The sequence below is a fragment of the Callorhinus ursinus genome, unplaced genomic scaffold (genome assembly GCF_003265705.2).
Source record: "Callorhinus ursinus isolate GAN/ISIS: 27379988/994484 unplaced genomic scaffold, GSC_fseal_2.0 scaffold12, whole genome shotgun sequence".
Taxonomy (NCBI): domain Eukaryota; kingdom Metazoa; phylum Chordata; class Mammalia; order Carnivora; family Otariidae; genus Callorhinus; species Callorhinus ursinus.
The window spans coordinates 18,249,314-18,259,478 of NW_027397074.1; positions in this window are offsets into that span (position 1 = coordinate 18,249,314).

Genomic DNA, 10,165 nt, shown 5'->3' on the forward strand with positions numbered 1-10,165 from the left:
ATATAATATAAGTATATTCTGGTTAAACTGTCTTTTCTAAGTAAGATAAAGTAATTGAGCCAATAGTTTTAAGACCTACCCCTACTTCTAGGATTTTAGGGACAAACATGGGAATGAAAATACTTGTGATGTAACAGTGTTGGGATGGGGGCAGTGAAATTTGACCCTACTCTGATGTGCAGGAGTTGGGTGGGGGGGTGAAGGAGACACTACAAAGGACCAAATCCTTGGTAATGGTTGCACAACATTTATTTATTTTTTTTAAAGATTTTATTTATTTATTTGACAGAGAGAGACACAGCAAGAGAGGGAACACAAGCAGGGAGAGTGGGAGAGGGAGGAGCAGGCCTCCCGCGGAGCAGGGAGCCTGACGCGGGGCTCGATCCCAGGACCCCAGGACCATTACCCGAGCTGAAGGCAGACACTTAACGACTGAGCCACCCAGGCGCCCCAATGGTTGCACAACATTAAGAATATATTCAGTACCACTGAACCACTTAAAAATGGCTAACGTGGTAAATTTTTTATTATGTGTATTTTACTATAATAAAAAATTAGAAAAAAAAAAGTGAAAAACCAGTGGTGGGCTGGACTTGGCTGGCTGGAATTTGCTAGCCTCTGCCCTAGTAGATCATCATGGGGGGGCATTCCACTTAGGAGACTCTTGGTTTGTAAGAGAGAAAAGGGTCTGTTTTTGCACAGTTCTCCAATAATGTGAAGTAGAAGAATTTTTTTTTTTTTTTTTTAAAGGATCCAGCCCAGAGCTACTGCACTGTTCTTCCATCACATTAGGAAAAGGATGCAGCCCTAACCCTTGAGTTCTAGGGCAGGACATATGGAATGTGCTGTGGTCCATGAAGAGTCATTCCTATTTCATCAGCTGTAAGCTCTGTCCATCTGAAGGAGATGTATGCCAGAGCTGTGAGTGGGTCCCCCCAGACAGGGGACTGGGCACTGACGTCATTTCTAGCTTTTACAGTTTGTCCACAAACTTAATAGGTACATTTATTTTCTTCTTTTAAAAGTGGCTAAGGTTAAAGGTATTTAATTTAGTTGAATTATAGATAGGCTAGAGGAAGTCAATAATAAGCTGTTAGTATTTTTTAAATGAACACCAAAAAAGTAATTCTTCAGGAGAAAAATCAAATAAGGTATGTAAACCTGCTTTGAAAATTGTAGAATGTACCATGACCAGAAAGCATTAGGAATTGACTGGTATCTCTAGCCAGATATGCTTACAAATATCACTTTGTTAACATAATTCCTTTCAAATGAAAGATGTTTAAAAAGTACTTGCATCTTCAGGTTTGGTATGCCTGGCAATGCCAAACACATTAGTTTGCCAAGACAAGATTTTCTCAGCCCTTTTCATTATTATGATTTTATTTTATACTTGATATAAACCCAAATAAATGAACAGCTGTTTCTGAAACTTGTCACCTAACACTGTTGATTCACTTTCCTGATAAATTGGCATCTCCTGCTTCTTTCTTTGATGAAGAAATTCTCAAACATTTATGTAACCCTGTGTCTACATGCAATTTTTATATTTGGAGCGCCTTAATCAGAAACTAAATATGGATTTCGTTTCGATATCTGCCTTAGTAATTAGTTTATGAAAACATAAGTAAGTGACATGTATTGCCTAATATATTTGTGCTTATTTATTTTAGATCAACATAAAATATGCAACTGGAAGAAGAGCATTGGGAAATACCGTGACAACATGGATTTTGGTAAGCTGAATATTGTCTAAGGTCTTAGGTTTCCCCGTGCATTCATACTTCTCAGTAGTAAGATCGCACTGAGTTGTATCGTCATTAGCTTAAAGGACAATACAGGAGACATACAAAGCCCAGATTAAGAGGCAGCTCTCCCTAGTGTGCTTGCCATCCCACCCGTCTCTTTCTAGGTGAACCCAGTGAATTTTTAAAACTATTCAACAGGAAGTCCTTGAAGGATCACTCCATCCAGAGATATTTTACAGTTAATATGCCACTCCTAAAGATTGGAAACTCTTTTTTTTTTTTTTAAGTTTTATTTATTTATTTGAGAGAGAGAGAGAGAACATGCATGAGCAGGGAGAGTGGGAGAGGGTGAAGCAGGCTCTTGACTGAGCAGGGAGCCCGATGTGGGGCTCGATCCCAGGACCCTGGGATCATGACCTGAGCCGAAGACAGACGCTTAACCCACTGAGCCACCCAGGCGCCCCAAGATTGGAAACTCTTACGTTCTTCAAAATTAATCAGCAACAGTGGAATTTTAGGTATTATTCATGCTAGAAGTAAGATTCTTTGAAGCCTGAGTTTCTCCTGGAAACTCGCAAGTCAGACCATGTGAAACTACCCAATTTTAGTGCATTTTAGGCTAAAGCCTAGTCAAAGCATATGAAAATTTGTTGAGACTTCTTTATGGAAAAATATTTTTTTAAAAGATAATTTGAAGATCATTTTATGAAATGCTCTATTTTGCAGAATACTTTGTGACATGCAAAATAGTTCTTGTTTTAGAACTGCACTGGGAAGCATGTATAAGTACCAATTATTTTAAAGCGAAAGGCCATATATGGGAGGTTTTTTCCAACCTTCAAATTCTCTTATCTGGCTATAGTTTAACTTTTGTGCAACAATTGTGACATCTGGTGGTTAAACTAAGTAATTCCACTGAAGGGTTTCACACGCTGTTTTCCTTAAATTCTTTTAATATGGGATCTTGCTATTCATACAATACTGTACAAATGTCTTTGCATACTTAATCATAAGGGACAAAGACCAAGTAGTGGAATTCCTGAGTGAAAGGATGTATGTAATGTTAATATTGTTAATTCACCATTCAAAGAAATTTGTACCAATTTACACTTCCACTGTGACTGGGAATAGTTCTTCACATCATCACAACAATGTGTATTACCAAATGCATTCATTTTTGTTTTATTTTTAACTTCTATATAAATGGGGCAATTCATCCTCTTACGGCTTTTTTTTTCTTTTTCTTTATTCTGTTTTTTGTGGGTTTTTTTGGCCCCTTGCATTTCATTTATCAGTGAGGTACCAGCCCACATCTTTATCCCATTTTTAGAAATGTACTGGTTCTTGAGCATGTTTTGTGTGTGCATGTGTGTAAAAGGTTTTTGCGTATTGAGAAGTTAGTCATTTATCTGTCACTTGCACTGAAAACATTTTTCTGTTTTGTCATTTATTGTTTATACTTTGTGATTGTTTTCTACTTTGTAACATTTTAAATTTTTATGTAGTCAGATATAACAATTTTTCCTTTTATAATTTTAATTTTATGTCATATTTTAAGTGGGATATTGGCAAGATAAGCAGAATTTTGCTTTTGTCTCTATACAATTCTCTACTACTTGAACATATTGCTATGAATGTGAATTATATTATAAAAATTATTTTAAGGGAATATTTCATCCTATGGAAAGATAATTAGGATCTATAGTTAGCTGAAAAAACAAATTGTAAAATATAATCCCACTTTAAAAATAAAAGAATGTCTATGCAAACAAAAAAGACTGTATGGAAATGTACCTAAATGTTAATGATTTCAGAGTTGAAGGATTTGGGTAACTTTTATTGTTTTCTTTTTTATTAATTTCTATTTTTTAATCACTCTACAATGCACTATATTACTTTATGATTATAAAAAGTAAAAAAATTTATCAGAATTAATTCCTGTATAGATTTCTATATAGTACTTTAAGTATGATTTCATATAGCTTATGTTTTACTCACCCGAAGGCCTAGCACTGCCCTTCTCTCTATTCCCCACTCCACGGACTTATTTCATTCTTAAGAAGTTTGATTCATCAGATATTTCTTATAAAATAAGATGATATACTCCATTAATACCTTTAAAAGGATAAATTTCTAGTTCCTGGAGCCAGAAGATAATTGGATACAAAAATATCTGACACGAAGGTTATTTCTTCCACCAAATTTCAGTCATGCAAGACCCTTAATCCTTGGATTTCTTTTCCATACTTGACTGATTTCATCTATATCTTATGTGGGATAAGTAGCAAATACTTCTGTTCTTTGACTTACTTAAAAATTATTTATATAATTATACTCACACTGTTCCAGAAATAATTTAAAGTAGTTAGTAACAACTCACAAAGTTTAAAGCTAAATAAAATGTAGCCAGATGACATAAAATGTAAAATAAACAAGCAAAAAAATCAGAACAAAGAAAATAAGAGATAAAGAGTGATAAAATGAAATCCAGCCCTTAAGGATCAGCGCTCTTCTTGAGGGTGAAATTAACCTTTCTAAGCAGCTCCCTCCCCACTACCACCCACCCCCTATGAAAGAGACCGGAGTTTGAAAAGGTCAAGGTGTCCTGAGATTGAGGCCAGAGGGAAATTATTCAGGTGCAGGAGGTTTACCTGTGACAATAGCATAAACTGGGGCTTCCTGTGGGTCAAGAACAAAGCTAAACTCTTTAAGTCCTGGTTCTGTTTAATCTTCACAATAACCCCATTGTTAGTGGGGAACATTTATTCCTGCTTTCCAAGTTTACACTTGATTCCCTGGGAGGGAAACACTGGGGAGTAGTCTTTTGGGCTTCTCAAATCTGCCCCCTTAGTAACTTCTTCCTCCTCTGGACGAATTTGGGAGAATTGGTGAGTTTGAGAGAAGGAAGGGCAGCTGCAGCGCCTTCCCCAGGAGGGCTTGTTCTCCTGACTGGGAAGGTGGGGGTTTTCTCTGGCCCCCTTGCTCTGGAGAGCTCAGTCCTTATACTTGTGGGGTTCTGATGTAGTTCTCAATTCAGCTTTGTCCGTAATAAATGTGACACTGTCCACAACCCTTTATCTGAAACTCCTGGGACCTGGTGGGTGGGTTCCAAACTTCAAAAATTTTCAGATTTTAGAAATGTATGGTTCATTTACAGTTTTTGGGACAACGCTCACTTATCAAACATTATTATTTCTGCACTAAAAGGTATGAATATTCACACTGAGTGGGATAAATTAAGACCATATCACATCAATTCAGATCGATTTTACTGTCAAATGAGTTCAGATTAAATTGGATTTTTCTGCCAAGTGAGTTATGAAAACACTTTCGGCTTTTAGAACTTTTTGGATTTTGAATTGTAAATAAGAGATTGCTTGACTGTGTTTTGATCTCTAACTGTGACTTTTGTGTCTACTTTTTCAGTTGATTCCTGGCCAGCAGAGCAGAGGAAAGCAGAGGTAGGTATACCAAGAAGTTAATAAAGCTTCAGGATTCTTCTGTGACCTCATAACTTACTTTGTATTTATAATGTCAAATTCTTGCACTTAAAGAGACTCTTCAAAAATATAAGCTTCAGGTCCCACAAAACCTAGGTTCACCTGTAGAGAGAAGTATGATTGTCTTCCCTAAAAGCCCAATAGCCTAAAGGTAGGTACCATTATCATCCCCATTTTACTAAGGAAGAGACTGAAGCAGAGATGTGAAATTATTTGGCATCCATTTGTAAATGGCAAAATCTGGATTCAAACCCAGTGGAACTCCTGAGTTATTGCTTTTAACCATTGCCTTTCTACATCTGTGGATAAAAATAATAGCTGACATTCTTTTTCCAATTAAATTTCAGAGGTTAGCCTTTATCCCAACAAAAATAACCTAAGGCATCTTAATTTCTGTCAAATGTCTTAGTTTGATAAGAGAAAAATGAAATTCTTCAAATAAAGTTCTCTAGTAACTTAGGAAAAAAGCACTACAATAACAAACACTCTGGTACATTTTCTTCCAAAGATAATCCACAAGATTATGTCCTGTTTACAAATTATCATTTTCCTGATAGCAAGCCTTTAATGTTAGGCAGAATCTACTCCTTTTCTCCAAAATGTAATTGTATTTGCACTTCCGAACAACTATATTTGGCTTTTCATGAAATTCAATCCAGAAATCAGTGAAAACTGTACACAGACTCCTCTAACATTTCTATAACAGTAAAAGGTTTTGTGTATATATGACCTCATCTCTCTGCATAACAAGCTGCGAGAAAGGGAAACTGAATACCCACATTTTACAAATGAAGACAAGAGAAAGTAACTTCTCCAAGGTCACCAAGTAGTGGTAAAATTGGCACCAAGACTCAGGACATTTCCTCTCCCCTTGTCCAGGGCCAGTATTACCACCTCTGTTTTGTAGAAGCTTGAGGGAGAAGTTTCTCCCTAAGGGGAAATGTAGAAGGATGTTTATTTAAAGAGCATCGACTCTGGTCATAGAGGCTCCAAGTTGTCTCATGTATAACTTCATCTGCTGGCTAATTACTAACTTCACGTTTCTAAGAACAACAAACCCCACACATTCAGACTGATTTTTATTTTGCTCTCAAATTGTGTACTTGGCATAAGAGAACAATAAGGAAAATGTTCTGTTCCTCACAGTTACAATACTATTTTAAACATTTTGTTATGAAATATAAAGTTATAGAGAATAATGATCTTTTAAAGAAGATAATAACCCACCTACGATACGCCTTAACATTTTGCCATATTTGCTTCGGATATTTTCTCAGGCAATAAAGTCCCAGTGTTTTCCCAATCCCATTCTTTTCTTGCACTACCCAGAGGTAAAACCAGAAAACTAAATTTTGTATATTAATCCATAAATATTTATATAATACTTTGGCATTTACATGTTCTAAATACAGGTTTTTTTGTTATTTATAGGAAGAGGTAAATTTTATCATTTATATAAATATCTTGTATCTATCATTCTGCAATTTGTTTTTTTACACTCAGTGTTGTTTTGGGATTCATGCTGGTTTGAAAGCTAATAGATATATGCCTTTAGCTTTTGTGATATTGTGGATGGGATCTTCATTTCAACATTTCCTATTTGGTCATAACTGGTATATGAGAACACTGTTGGTTTGGGATCAAGGAAACTTTGTGAACTCGTTTATTAGTTTTAATAACTTGTAGATTCTCTTGGCATTTCCATGTGGGCAATCATCTGAAAATAAGTCCAGGCAAGCATTTTTAAATGATCTTATTTCTCAGTGTGACCTGCTACTTTACAGAATAAAAAGCTCCCAGGATATCTTGATTTCTAAAATAAAATCATTCTCCAGTATCTACAAGCATATGTTCAAGTGCAGATATTCAGGAAATGCCTTCTTTCCCCTGTCCTGCATGTTTTTCAAAAGGTGTAACTATAACCATATTCTTTTCTTGCTCTGTCACCCTAAGACTTTATTCTCAGACATTATTGCTTGGTACAACTTCAAATGGAGCACCAGAAGTTTCAAGAACTGGAAGCAAATGGGTCACTTATATTTCAAAAAGACCCTATTATCCCACTTAACATTATCTGTGATTTTATAGAACAGTGGAGAAATATTTTGGAGAAATGGTCTTTAGCTTTAAGAAGCTCCAAATCAGATTTCTCTGTAAATTGAAAGAAAGGTGTTCTCTTTTTATTTTTTAATAAAACAAGTTAGAGATGAGATGTGAATTCAACATAATCTGTTCCCATTGAGAAGAAAAGTTAAAGAGTCACATAATGAAAATCAAGGCCAAAGACCCATTATCTTTGTGGCCATTTATTCTGACCACCTATCAGTGCTGGGCAAAAAGACCAGTTTTCTTTTGTTTTTTTTTTTTTAAAGATTTGACAGAGAGAGAGGGAACACAAGCAGGGGAAGTGGGAGAGGGAGAAGCAGGCTTCCGGCGGAGCAGGGAGCCCGACGCGGGGCTCGATCCCACGACCCTGGGATCATGACCTGAGCCGAAGGCAGATGCTTAACGACTGAACAACCCAGGCACCCCAAAAAGACCAGTTGTCTTAATAAGGCAAGTCTCCTGAGAAAGCATACTCTGGTTTCCATGTGAACTGGGAGCCAGAGTTTTTTTTTTTTTAATTTTTTATTGTTATGTTAATCACCATATATTACATAATTTGTTTTGGTGTAGTGTTCCATGATTCATTGTTTGTTCATAACAACCAGTGCTCCATGCAGAATGTGCCCTCTTTAATGCCCATCACCAGGCTAACCCATCCCCCTACCCTCCTCCCCTCTAGAAACCTCAGTTTGTTTTTCAGAGTCCATCATCACTCCTGGTTCGTCTCCCCCTCTGACTTACTCCCCTTCATTCTTCCTCTCCTGCTATCTTCTTCTTTTTCTTTTTTCTTAAAATATGTTGCGTTATTTGTTTCAGAAGTACAGATCTGTGATTCAACAGTCTTACACAATTCACAGTGCTCACCGTAGCACATATCTTCCCCAATGTCTATCACCCAGCCACCCCATCCCTCCCACCCCCGACCACTCCAGCAACCCTCGGTTTGTTCCTGAGATTAAGAATTCCTCATATCCGTGAGGTCATATGATACATGTCTTTCTCTGATTGACTTATTTCACTCAGCATAACACCCTCCAGTTCCATCCACATCGTTGCAAATGACAAGATCTCATTCCTTTTGATGGCTGCATAATATTCCATTGTGTATATATACCACTTCTTCTTTATCCATTCATATGTCGATGGACATCTTGGCTCTTTCCACAGTTTGGCTATTGTGGACATTGCTGCTATAAACATTGGGGTGCACGTACCCCTTCGGGTCCCTACATTTGTATCTTTGGGGTAAATACCCAGTAGTGCAATTGCTGGATCGAATGATAGATCTAATTTCAACTGTTTGAGGAACCTCCATACTGTTTTCCAGAGGGGTTGCACCAGCTTGCATTCCCACCAACAGTGTAGGAGGGTTCCCCTTTCTCCACATCCCCTCCAACATCTGTTGTTCCCTGACTTGTTAATTTTAGCCATTCTGATGGGTGTGAGGTGGTATCTCATTGAGGTTTTGATTTGGATTTCCCTGATGCCGAGCGATGTTGAGCACCTTTTCATGTGCCTGTTGGCCATTTGGATGTCTTCTTTGGAAAAATGTCTGTTCATGTCTTCTGCCCATTTCTTGATTGGATTATTTGTTCTTTGGGTGTTGAGTTTGATAAGTTCTTTATAGATTTTGGATACTAGCCCTTTATCTGATATGTCATTTGCAAATCTTTTCTCCCATTCTGTCGGTTGTCTTTTGGTTTTGTGGACTGTCTCTTTTGCTGTGCAAAAGCTTTTTATCTTGATGAAATCCCAATAGTTTTGCCCTGGCTTCCTGTGCCTTTGGTGATGTTTCTAGGAAGACGTTGCTGCGGCTGAGGTCGAAGAGGTTGCTACCTGTGTTCTCCTTTAGGATTTGGATGGACTCCTGTCTCACGTTTAGGTCTTTCAACCATTTGGAGTCTATTTTTGTGTGTGGTGTAAGGAAATGGTCCAGTTTCATTCTTCTGCATGTGGCTGTCCAATTTTCCCAACACCATTTGTTGAAGAGACTGTCTTTTTTCCATTGGACATTCTTTCCTGCTTTGTCAAAGATAAGTTGACCATAGAGTTGAGGGTCCATTTCTGGGCTTTCGATTCTGTTCCATTGATCTATGTGTCTGTTTTTGTGCCAGTACCATACTGTCTTGATGATGACAGCTTTGTAATAGAGCTGGAAGTCCGGAATTGTGATGCCGCCAGCTTTGCTTTTCTTTTTCAATATTCCTCTGGCTATTCGGGGTCTCTTCTGGTTCCATACAAATTTTAGGATTATTTGTTCCATTTCTTTGAAAAAAGTGGATGGTATTTTGATGGGGATTGCATTGAATGTGTAGATTGCTCTAGGTAGCATTGACATCTTCACAATGTTGGTTCTCCCAATCCATGAGCGTAGAACGTTTTTCCATTTCTTTGTGTCTTCTTCAATTTCTTTCCTGAGTATTTTATAGTTTTCTGAGTACAGATCCTTTGCCTCTTTGGTTAGATTTATTCCTAGGTATCTTATGGTTTTGGGTGCAATTGTGAATGGGATCGACTCCTTGATTTGTCTCTCTTCTGTCTTGTTGTTGGTATATAGAAATGCCACTGATTTCTGTGCATTGATTTTTATAGCCTGCTACTTGACTGAATTCCTGTACGAGTTCTAGCAGTTTTGGGGTGGAGTCTTTTGGGTTTTCCACATAAAGTATCCTATCATCTGCAAAGAGTGAGAGTTTGACTTCCTCTTTGCCGATTTGGATGCCTTTGATTTCTTTTTGTTGTCTGATTGCTGTGGCTAGGACTTCTAATACTATGTTGAATAGCAGTGGTGAGAGTGGACATCCCTGCCGC